The sequence below is a fragment of the Macadamia integrifolia genome, chromosome 4 (genome assembly GCF_013358625.1).
Source record: "Macadamia integrifolia cultivar HAES 741 chromosome 4, SCU_Mint_v3, whole genome shotgun sequence".
NCBI lineage: Eukaryota > Viridiplantae > Streptophyta > Magnoliopsida > Proteales > Proteaceae > Macadamia > Macadamia integrifolia.
Genome location: NC_056560.1, coordinates 128,706 through 141,804, shown reverse-complemented (window position 1 = coordinate 141,804; position 13,099 = coordinate 128,706). Strand labels below are relative to the sequence as shown.

The window sequence follows — 13,099 nt, the reverse complement described above, 5'->3', positions numbered from 1 at the left end:
TGCCCAAATTAGTCATCCTATGAGACAAGGGCACTTGGCATTCCAGGAAGGGACACGTGGCACCCAACCGAGGGATATCCACCACGGCCAGGACTCTGGAGTCCCCCTCAACCGAGAGAGGCACGCGAAGGACTCTAACGACTTAAGGAGGAGGAGATACCCTAATAGGGAAGAATCCCCACAAGGTAGGAAGACGTATCCCAGTAGGACTCGAATAGGGGGTAATCCTATAAGAAGGAATCCTATAAGATAGAGGGGGTAAGTCGATACACTCACACCATTACTCCTGTGAAAAACTGTTCTACCGGTCTCTAACTTGGGCGTCGGAGGACTAATCCCGGAGACACCTCCGGGCCTCTGCTTTCTGTGCTTGTGCAGGATCGGCACTCAGCCTCATACAGATTTTCAGCAGTAACACTTATCACATTCTTATAAGATTTCAAGAATCTTATGTCCTCCTCCAACATCAGGTCAATGCAATAGGCTGCACAAGGAGTCCAATATAGCTTACCTCTTCTGCATCAGCATTGTACCAGCTAATTTATAATTTAATGCATTATTTGTCACAACTTGCACAACATAGTCCTCACCAATTTCTTGAACTTTGTTGTCAATCAATTCAAACAACGTATTTGCACTTTGAGATGCATTGGATGCATCAACAGAACCCATAAAATAAGTCTCCTTTGGACAGTTAATGAGGAAATTAATTAAGTGTTTTCCTATTTTATCCGTCCACCCATCAAACCTAAGAGTGCACCCATGCTGCTTCCAATACTCTTCATATTTATTCTTCATATCTGCAGTTCTCTCTTTTGCTGTCTTTAACAATGGCACCCTCACTTCATGATAACTTGGGGGCTTATTAATGTAGACTAGGATAGGACTCTAACCCAGCCTCCAATTTCAAGATCTTTTAATCCAAGAACAATAAAACCAATCCCAACAAAATAACAGAAATTGGAATATTAACTATCAGTCTAGCAAGCTATCGATCTCAAGAGATAAAAATAACAGAGTCCAATTCAACAGTGATTCTGTAAGAATAAACTAGGAGCAGATAGGAGTCCAATCAGGTTCAGATCAACAGAATAATATAAATCACAGGCCTAATGACCAACAAAAATTGGAATCAACCAATCGATCTCAGTTCTGGCCTTGACAGGTCACTAGAAGACAAAGATATGGAAATTTTGAATATCTCACTAATGGCTACACAGAAACAGTCCAAATTTGGATCGATCCTTAGTGGGGTATGGGAGAACAATCAATCAGAATTTGGGAGCAAATTGACGCTGGAACTAATACCAACAGTAGAGGCCGATTGGCTCTTTTGTCAGAAAATCTGGGCAGAAATCAGAGATATAAATACCTGAATGTTTTGACAGTAGTAGAACCTTGAAAACAAACTTGAAAGAAATAAGAAAGCTTGAAGAAAATCTCATGGACTTCATGCCGCAAGGAGTCGAATGGATCACACACTAAACTCTCCTCTTTGATCAAACACAAAGAATCCTCCCAGAGAAAAAACACAGCAGTATCTTTTTTTGTTAATGAAATTTGTGGGCTTAAAGTGAGACCCCTTTCCTTTACTTATAATGATGGGGGGGTGTTTGCAATTTAAAAACTCCAAAAGCTACTAAAAACTGAGTTACTAAAACCACTAACATGTAGTTACTAAAAACTGAAATTGTAAACTAATCAAATTAGAAACTACTTATAGACTGAAATTAGAAACTAAAGTAGCAACTAATTTTAGAAACTAAGAAACCCCATCAAAGCCCAACTAAAAAGAAAACTAATGAAAAAAGGAAACTAACTAGTAATCCCGTACCTAATCTTAGAGCCCCTCTTTTCGACCCAAAAAGTGGTCTACTATACTCAAAACACATGGAATCAAAGGCCCAACATGTATAAAACCCAACCTTAGGCTTATTCTTAATAAAACAAGCTTATTTTGATAATTAATTTGCATTAACTCTCCTCATCTTGAAAAAAAATTCATCATCGAATTTTGTAGTGATGAGGGGGAAACAACATATCAATAGTAGCTTTGACCATTCCCAAACAAAATTCAGGTTGCTTGTAGACTTTTGGAAGGTAGTCTTCAAGGCATGGAGTTTTCTCTTCGAAGAACCATGATGACTTAACAAACTCTATATTCTCAACCTTTGAATCAATACCAAATGTGAATGTAGTGTGCATAGGGTTGTTAATGTTGGTAACCTTCTCATCAAGGGTAGGAACAAACTCTTCCTTCTCATCATGAATCTCAAAGACTTGTTGTGGAGTTCTTTCAATCGCTACCTCATCTTCCACGGGCCTCAATCTTGTTGACGATACTCTCTTCAAAGTAGAATTCTTCAGTGGAATCTTCTATCTGTTGACCTTCTGTCTTTGAAACTTCAAGAACTCTCTTTTTTGTAACCTTGATTTCGAGTTCTTTTGGTTTGAATAGAGATATCTTTACTTCACCTAGAGGAGCTGTGGCTCTTGGGGGTGTTAAAGTGTTAGGTTTAGTTGCTGGAAAATTTTTCTTGACCTCTCCAGCTTGATAACCAAACCTTTTACCTGTCTGTGCTATGAGCTCCTCTGCTCGTAGGGCCTTGTCAAGGCAATCCCTCACTGAGTATACATCAACACCACCAATTCTCTTGTTGATTTAAACTCGCAATCCCAGTCAAAACCGAGATAGTAGTTGCCTCTCATTCTCCTTTATGCCTATGGGAGAATAAAGTGCGTCAAACCTGTTCATGTACTCGACAACAATCATAGTCCCTTGACGAAGAGAATTCAGTTGATCTTGTATGCAAGCTCTGAAGTTACATGTCAAATATTTGTCAGATAGTTCAAGCTTCATCTTCTCCCAAGTAGTAGGCTCTCAACCACGGTCTTCCAACTCTTGCTCATAGGTTCTCCACCAGTCATGAACATCCTCAACTAGCTTAGCATGAGTTAGTTTCTTCTTCCATTCCTTAGGCAAGTCATAATAGTCAAAATAGTCATCCAAAGCAGCTACCCAATCATAAAACAATTGGGGGTCGTGTCTACCATCAAACTCCTTCAAATCAAGCTTGACATTTTGTGAATCTCTTGACTACCTCTGAGGTGTAGGACGTTCAGTCTCAAAGTATCCCCTTATGTGTTCTTCAAAAGTAGGTTGCTCTGTAGAAATCCTATGTGGTGCTCTCAGATTAGGGATAGGTCTCTTGTTAGCCAATTGAGCAGTTACATACAATGGGGCTTCCACCTCAGGTGGTGTATGAGAGACACAGGTAGGTTGTAACCTACTATAAAGGAAACTAATGAAAAAAGGAAACTAACTAGTGATCCTGTACTTAATCTTAGAGCCCTCTCTTTTAGACCAAAAAAGTGGTCTATTACACTCAAAACACATGGAATCAAAGGCCCAACATGTATGGAACCCAACCTTAGGCTTATTCTTAATGAAACAAACCTATTTTGATAATTAATCTGCATCAACTCTCCCCATCTTAAAAAAAATTCATCCTCGAATTTTGCAGTGATGAGGGGGAAACAACATATCAGTAGTAGCTTTGACCATTCCCAAACAAAATTCAGGTTGCTTGTAGACTTTTGGAAGGTAGTCTTCAAGGCGTGGAGTTCTCTTCGTACAACCATGATGGCTTAACAAACTCTATATGCTCAACCTTTGAATCAATACCAACTGTGAATGTCGTGTGCATAGGGTTGTCAATGTTGGTAACCTTCTCATCAAGGGTAGGAACAAACTCTTCCTTCTCATCATAAATCTCAAAGACTTGTTGTGGAGTTCTTTCAATCGCTACCTCATCTTCCACGGCCTCAATCTTGTTGACTATACTCTCTTCAAAGTAGAATTCTTCAGTGGAATCTTCTATCTGTTGACCTTCTGTCTTTGAAACTTCAAGAACTCTCTTTTTTGTAACCTTGATTTCGAGTTCTTTTGGTTTGAATAGAGATATCTTTACTTCACCTAGAGGAGTTGTGGCTCTTGGGGGTGTTAAAGTGTTAGGTTTAGTGGCTGGAAAATTTTTCTTGACCTCTCCAGCTTGATAACCAAACCTTTTACCTGTCTGTGCTATGAGCTCCTCTGCTCGTAGGGCCTTGTCAAAGCAATCCCTCACTAAGTATACATCAACAACACCAATTCTCTTATTGATTTAAGCTCGCAATCCCAGTCAAAAAACCGAGATAGTAGTTGCCTCTCATTCTCCCTTATGCCTGTCCAAGAATAAAGTGCATCAAACCTGTTCATGTACTCGGCAACAGTGATAGTCCCTTGACGAAGAGAATTCAGTTGATCTTGTATGCGAGCTCTGAAGATACGTGGAAAATATTTGTCAGATAGTTCAAGCTTCATCATCTCCCAAGTAGTAGTCTTTGTACCATGGTCTTCCAACTCTTGCCCATAGGTTCTCCACCAGTCATGAGCATCATCAACTAGCTTAGCACGAGCTAGTTTCATCTTCCGTTCCTCAGGCAAGTCATAATTGTCAAAATAGTCATCCAAAGCATCTACCCAATCATAGAACAATTGGGGGTCATGTCTACCATCAAACTCCTTCAGATCAAGCTTGACTTTTTGTGAATCTCGTGAGTACCTCTGAGGTGTAGGACGTTCAGTCTCAAAGTATCCCCTTATGTGTTCTTGAAAAGTAGGTTGCTCTACATGAACCCTTTGTGGTGCTCTCAGAATAGGGATAGTTCTCCTGTTAGCCAATTGAGCAGTTACATTCAATGGGGCTTCTACCTCAGGTGGTGTATGAGAGACGCAGGGAGGTTGTAACCTACTAAAAAGGAAACTAATGAAAAAAGGAAACTAACTAGTAATCACGTACTCAATCTTAGAGCCCCTCTTTTAGATCCAAAAAGTGATCTATTACACTCAAAACACATGGAATCAAAGGCCCAACATGTATGGAACCCAACCTTAGGCTTATTCTTAATCAAACAAATCTATTTTGATAATTAATCTGCATCAACTCTCCCCATCTTGAAAAAAATTAATCCTCGAATTTTGCAGTGATGAGGGGGAAACAACATATCAGTAGTAGCTTTGACCATTCCCAAACAAAATTCAGGTTGCTTGTAGACTTTTGGAAGGTAGTCTTCAAGGTATGGAGCTTTCTCTTCGAAGAACCATAATGGTTTAACAAACTCTATATGGTAAACCTTTGAATCAATACCAACTGTGAATGTCGTGTGCATAGGATCGTCAATGTTGGTAACCTTCTCATCAATGGTAGGAACAAACTCTTCCTTCTCATCATGAATCTCAAAGACTTGTTGTGGAGTTCTTTCAATCGCTACCTCATCTTCCACGGCCTTATCATATTGACTATACTCTCTTTAAAGTAGAATTCTTCAGTGGAATCTTCTCTCTCTTGACCTTTTGTCTTTTAAACTTCAAGAACTATCTCTTCTTTTGTAACCTTGACTTCAAGTTCTAGTTGTTTGAATAGAGGTATCTTCACTTCACCTAGAGGAGCTGTGGCTCTTGGGGGTGTTAAAGTGTTGGGTTTAGTGGCTGGAAAAATTTTCTTGACCTTTCCAACTTGATACCCAAACCTTTTACCTATCTGTGCTATGAGCTCCTCTGCTCGTAGGGCCTTGTCAAGGCAATCCCTCACTGAGTATACATCAACAACACCAATTCTTTTGTTGATTTCAGCTCGCAATCCCAGTCAAAACCAAGATAGTAGTTGCCTCTCACTCTTCCTTATGTTTGTGCGAGAACAAAGTGCATCAAACCTGTTCATGTACTCGGCAACAGTCATAGTCCCTTGACGAAGAGAATTCAGTTGATCTTGTATGCGAGCTCTGAAGATACATGGCAAATATTTGTCAAATAGTTCAAGCTTCATCTTCTCCCAAGTAGTAGGCTCTCTACCACGGTCTTCCAACTCTTGCTCATAGGTTTTCCACCAGTCATGAGCATCCTCAACTAGCTTAGACGAGCTAGTTTCATCTTCCATTCCTCAGGCAAGTCATAATAGTCAAAATAGTCATCTAAAGCAACTACCCAATCATAGAACAATTGGGGGTCGTGTCTACCATCAAATTCCTTCAAATCAAGCTTGACTTTTTGTGAATCTCTTGAGTACCTCTGAGGTGTAGGACGTTCAGTCTCAAAGTATCCCCTTATGTGTTCTTGAAAAGTAGGTTGCTCTACAGGAACCCTTTGTGGTGCTCTCAGATTAGGGATAGGTCTCTTGTTAGCCAATTGAACAGTTACATTCAATGGGGCTTCCACCTCAGGTGATGTATGAGAGACACAGGTAGGATGTTGTGGTTGGGTCTCCACAACCAACAACCTTTCACCAAGAGCTTGCTGTTCAACCTTCAGTTCAGCTCTCATATTCTGTAGCATCTTCATAATAGAAGCTAAGGTGGGAGTATTGTTCTCAGCCATACTCTGATACTACTTAATGTGGACTAGTATAGGACTCTAACCCAGCCTCCAACTTCAAGATCTTTTAATCCAAGAACAACAGAACCAATCCCAACAATATAGCAGAAATTAGAATATTAACTATCAGTCCAGCAGGCTATCGATCTCAAGAGATAAAAATAAGAGAGTCCAATTCAACAGTGATTCTTTAAGAATAAACTAGGAGCAGATAGGAGTCCAATCAGGTTCAGATCAACAGAATAATATAAATCACAGGCCTAACAACCAACAGAAATTGGAATAAACCAATCGATCTCAGTTCTGGCCTTGACAGGTCACCAGAAGACAAAGATGTGGAGATTTTGAATATCTCACTAATGGCTGCACAGAAACAGCCCAAATTTGGATCGATCCTTATTGTGGTATGGGAGAACAATCGATCAGAATTTGGGAGCAAACTGACGGCTGGAACTAATACCAATAGTAGAGGCCGATTGGCTCTTTTGTCAGAAAATCTGGGCAGATTTCAGAGATATAAATACCTCAATGTCTTGACAGCAGTAGAACCTTGAAAACAAACTTGAAAGAAATAAGAAAGCTTGAAGAAGACCTGGACTTCACGCCACAAGGAGTCGAATGGATCACACACCAAACCCTTCTCTTTGATCAAACACAAAGAAGCCTCATAGAGGAGAAAGCAGCAACATCTTTTTTTGTTCATAAAATTCGTAGGCTCAAGGTGAGACCCCTTTCCTTCATTTATAATGATGGGGGGGTGTTTACAATTTAGAAACTCCAAAAGCTACTAAAAACTGAGTTACTAAAACTACTAGCATGTGCTTACTAAAAACTGAAATTGTAAACTAATCAAATTAGAAACTACTTATAGACTGAAATTAGAAACTAATAATAGACTGAAATTAGAAACTAAAGTAGCAACTAATTTTAGAAACTAAGAAACTCCATCAAAGTCCAACTAAAATGGAAACTAATGAAAAAATGAAACTAACTAGTAATCCCATACTCAATCTTAGAGCTCCTCTTTTAGACCAAAAAAAGTGGTCTATTACACTCAAAACACATGGAATCAAAGGCCCAACGTGTATGGAACCCAACTCTAGGCTTATTCCTAATAAACCAAGCCTATTTTGGTAATTAATCTGCGTCACTTATATCCTGACCCGTACTGTGCAATAGATTCCACCATCACCTCAAACCTCCTTGACATAAGAGCATTGAATGGAATACCACATTGATAAACCCAATCAACAATGTGACTATCAACTCTCTTTTTTTCTTCCGCTGATCTAAACCTGTTCTCTATAGTAGTCTGAGACTTTGAGTACAACCTTTAAGATGCCTCTCAGCAACCACTTGCTCAGGAGTCCGTCTAACATAAGCATCCATGGGGCGCTTTACTTGTGGCTGAATGATTACTTTCTTTCTCTTAGCAGCTATCTCAGAGTTAAGAATAAGTCTAGAAGTTGTAGTAGAATGAGTCCTACGAGACTGTCTTTGACCTTCAACTTCTGTTTGTGTCTCAACATCAACATTATCATCATCATCCAAAATTTCTTCTATTCTTTTCTTCCTATTACGCATAAGAGTTGCATCATCTCTGTAGCAATCGTTGTAGTTGTCTTGGTGCACTTAGCGTCATCCTCATATCCACCCACCAAATGTTGCTTTAATCTTTTAATTCCATATTTGACATCTTTCCCACAGAGAATGCATCTAACAAGGTTCTTGTCTCATGTATCAGGCCAATACCCATACTTCCACCCAGGGTCTTTTGATTTAGCCTTCCTATTTGGGTCTTTTGGATCATATGCAGCAGTACTTAAATTTTCACCCCCATTACTAACACCATGTCCAACAGTACATCCATTGTAATAAATCTAAGAAAAAATATATTAGACATTAGTAGAGCAGACATTAGACAGTAGACAGTATCACAGTTTCACAGTAGAACTTAGACACTTGTCTCTGGCTCATTTAATCTATCCAAATCAAAAGATAAAGACATTGTTGAGAAGAAAAATATGCAAATCCTGATAAATAATACCAGCTTAATGGTCAGATCAGATGGATAGATAAATAAATATGCAAAGCCTGATAAATAAATACCAGCTTATAGTCTTAGCTAAATTATCCACATAAAATTCACTATCAATGTAGGTAAATCTACTTTTTAACTAATGATTACAGTCCAATGGCAAAAGGCAAATGCAATATTACATCCAAATTTACTTAGTACCAGCAGAGCTCTATAGTATGTCTTTCATGTGGAAAAAAAAAAGAGGTGAAGAAGAGGAATTGAACAAACTAGAGGCAAGGAAGAGGAAGAACAAGATTAGAAGAATAGAAGAAGAGAAGACTAGCAGAGACTGAATAATAGCAGAAAAAGGGAAAAAAAAAAGAGGTGAAGAAGAGTCGAACATAACAGAGGCAAGGAAGAGGAAGTAGAAGATTAGAAGAATAGAAGAACTGAAGAAGAGTAGTTCATACCTTGCTTCGCCGGAGCATGGGAGCAGCAATCGCCGAAGCACGGGAGCAGAAATCGCCGGAGGATAACTCTTCGCCTCTTCGGTCTTCACCTCCAGCAGTCCAGCAACAAAAAATTAGGGACTTAGGGTTGAAGTCTTGACTCTTGTTTGAACTGTTGAAGTGTTGAAGAGAGTCGCGAGTTGCGACTTAGTCTATTAGGGATTTAGGGTCTTAAGTTACAAATAATATTAATTTACAAATTAGTATTAGGGACTTTTTTTTTTTTTTTGGTGAATAAATAAATAATTCATTACCAAGAGGAGAAGAAGATACAGGGTGAAAAGGTGGGGGGGGGGGAAGCCTAAGCCAACAGGGAAAGGCGAGCCCCAAGGGAAAACAAAACAATGCACTAAAACTCAAAAACTCAAAATAGACAAAAAGGGTCTAGAGGGAGGGGGAAAATAAAGTCATACATAATGGATGAGGTCCACCTACAGGTTCCAAGAGGAGATGATGTGGGAATTCTTTGGGGATATGGGGATAGGCCGGTATTAGGGACTTAGTCACCTATTAGGGATTTAATAATTTGTTTTTATCCCATGTAGCATTAATTTTTGGACTTAAATTACACCTTCCAATAATATTGTTAGAAAGAGAATCAATATTAGTAATTAACAATGATAACTTAAAAAAAAAACCCAAATGGCGACCGATTAATTTAAAAAACGTAATAAATCGTCGCCAGGGACGATTTGGCAACGCCATACGACCCTTGGCGGTTGATTAATGAGACTGATACAAATTAGCCCATCGATTTAGACTCTCCAAAACGCTGGGACGCCTTGACAACTATGCTTGCGTGAGGAGGAATCAGTAGATGAGTTTCCATATTTCTTTGGATCCAATTACTATTTGCATGGAGGTGATCTTTAGGGGATTATTTGCAGATACTATGGGGCCACGTCCAGCTGGTTGAGATAAGTTTGAAGACTAGGCAATTGTTGAATCCTGGAATCGATTTGGTTATCTTATTTACTTTTTAAAATTTGTTTCTTTCCTATTTTCTTGTAATAGGTAATAGGCTAGTTTCCAATTAAGGATGGGGGTTTTATTTTGATTTGGATTTGTAATAGGAAGGTTTTAGTTCAGTCAATTTGATTGTAATTGATGATCAATTCTATAAATAAAGGACAAGGCTGATCTACTGCCCATGATTTGAATTAAAAAAAGACGTTATGTTGGTTTTGACTAGTGGCTGTGTGATGCAGTTAGGTGAGATGCCTTGAAAGGGTGAGATGCCCATGGGTGAGAGACCCTAGATTGAGAGAGTCTATCCTATCCCTTATCCTCCCTTCTTCTTGGTATTTCCTATTTTCCTTTATTTCTTACTGTTGCGGCGAGAAATCGTCCTAGGGTGCTCTCAGAACCTGCACAGAGGAATAAACTCAAGAGAGTGAGCACGGGTCTGATCCCGTGGGGGACTTTCCAAGTTAGATCTCTTTGCAAATAAAAATTTCAGTAAGATTGGAAAAGTGTTGATCCCCTTGAAAGGAGGCTTACCTCTCTATTTATAGTTGAGGAATGGCGGCAATGGAGAGAGTCCCAATTTGGCATGCTTCCTAGTGCTGGTAGGAGTCCATACATAGCTAGAGCTGTATTAGGAGAGTGAATCTGGAAGACGTCTCAGTTATGGGAGCTTCACGTGTCCTGCGTATGCCGGGAGATATCCTTCCTTCTAGAGAGGATTTGGAGTCCTCTTGAGGATCCTTTCCCGATTAGGTCAGGTCTAATCCTTGCTTGGGGATTATGTATTGGATTAAGAAGTGTCTTACGAAGGACATGTTCCGCCGAGGAATGCCACAAACATCGAGTGCCGAGAGACCTTGACTCGGTGGCTCGGTTAGCGACCTACTTATGTTGAGCACTCGATGACGGATTACTTGTCGCAGAGCTTGAGGAGCGGTTATAGTCTAACCGTTCGTCGCAGCTTAGATATTGTACTATTCGAGCCACTAGTTGCAGTTGGGATACAGCGGGGCTGTCCTTGCACTCCGCTCTTTTTGCATAGGTGTAGGCCAGTAGCTCAGTAACTGGTCCAATTGTCAATGTGGGCAGGCCGAGCTATACCCAACCTAGATTTGCAGTTGCCGACCAGGAATTTTGATCAACTATAATTAGACTGATTGACCGAGCTCAAATCGAGGCTAGTTGGGTTTAATCTCACTGTCCCGCCGAGTCCACGTGGCGTGCTCTCAGTGGTGAGCACTTTTTTCCATAACAACTTACAATTGGTTCTTCTGAGAGAGTTGTTCCTGAAATTTTGCTGCATATTCAACATCAATCGAAAGAAGACTACTGTTATTGCAAGTCCTAAGAGCGATTACTCTAGCAGCCTTTGATCAGTCGCTGCTCAATTACTGAAGATTAAATCAGAATTCAAAGAAGGATGTTCTATGGTAGCTTGTTAATCTGATTTGGTGTGAAAAGGATCTTGACTGGGTTAGGTCCTTTGGGTCCTAGCTCTTCATTACTTAGTACTGAAATGAGTATCGGGCTAGTCATCATAACCACCATATTGTTGTTGCTGATATCGAGATTTTGGTTGAGTTTTTGTTGTTTTTCTATTTCACCACTCATCTTGACTCGCTAATTTCAAAAAACGAGAAAATACCGTGGTCTCGACGAGACCTTGAACCATATGATGATAAGAGGCTGGGTGTGTACACAATGTGTGACTGTGTACAGTGCCAACAGGATTGCAACATTAGCGTGTGAGGGACTGAAAAAGAAAATATTATGGTCACTGATTCACGCCCCTCTCAGTGATGGCCACAGTTTTACACATCATACCTCTCCTAAGAACTAAGAAAAAATGAGATACTATTGATATTGATAGAGTTGACCGATATGAACTCTTGACCAGAATTTGGGAGCTCTGTGATCAATCATCTTTAGTATATAAAAATTCTTTTGAAATCTCCCCTATTCACGATTCTTAGTATTCTAGTTTCATATTTGCTCATTTGAAAATATCTGTTTTCCATATTTAGTATATGAGTTATAGTCTGCCCATTTGTTTGTGTTATTTCTGCCTGTCCATTTGAAACTCTAATTGGTCCTGGCGTACTTGTGTTTGGTGATCTCTGACCACATCAATTTGGTATGGGCTTGTCCTCATCCTAACCATGATAGGACCCTCTCATGTCACTAATACGAAGCTTCACGAGCATACAAGGAACTTTATGAGAATCAACCAAACGGTGAAACAAAACGTGACCAGTACATTACACAAACTGACTCCAACTTTCAGGAGAGTTCAACAGCCATAACAACTCTTGGTTCCAAGGTGGATCTAATTATGGGGAGCCTAAATATCAACAATAGAAGAGAGTAAACATCACCGTCTACACCAGTTCCCCAATTTAGTACTCTTTGGATAACAGATACAGCTCTGAGGAAACAAAAGTCCTCAAGATATCGCATGTTAGTTCTTAGATAGGGGTTATGGCACTATGGCTGTGTTTGGATGCCAAGAAAATAAATAAAATAAAAACAATTGTTTTTTGGTAATTATGATAGAAAAGAAAAACAAATAAATAAATAAAAACCATTGCAACACATATTGTTACTCATTTCTCTATCATAGCAGATGAAGGTTGTAAGAGAGTGGGAGGAAATAAGGAGAGAACAAGAAGGGAGGGTTTCATGGCATGTGGCAGATTGGAATATGGTGAGGAGAAAAATCAGGAGAAGAGAGAGGAGTATGCAGAACACCACCTTACTAGTATGATACATATTGGATATGTACAGGAAAAATAAAAAAAGATCACCCTAGACACTCGAAATGTATCGTGTGAGTCGTGACTTCATTTTACGCTATAGTCAGAAAAAGGCATTATGAATAAAGCCCTAATCTAAAGCCTGCTTCATTTGAATCTACAGATGAATTTGGAAACAGTGAAAAACATCGCAGAGATGCTGAGCTTGGAAGTGGGACAAAGGAGCAAAAATTCCTTCACACAAGACTTTTAGAATCAAGAAGAAGCTGGCGAAGAATATGAGGCAGAACAGGCCTATCCCCCACTGGATCCATACAAGGACCAATGACACTATCAGGTATAGTCTTGCCACCGGAAGCAGCAAGTCAGCAACAATCACCACCACCACTGCCACAGTGCCACCACAAGCAACAGCAGCCACCGCCACCAGAAGCAACAA

At 39.7% G+C, this 13,099-nt stretch overlaps 1 protein-coding gene across 6 annotated transcripts in view; it reads left to right on the top strand.

The window, feature by feature from the left end:
• The window catches only part of LOC122076663, a 74,686-nt gene that overhangs the window by 37,022 nt on the left and 24,565 nt on the right, over positions 1–13,099 (top strand). The gene's annotated exons all lie outside the window — the stretch shown is intronic.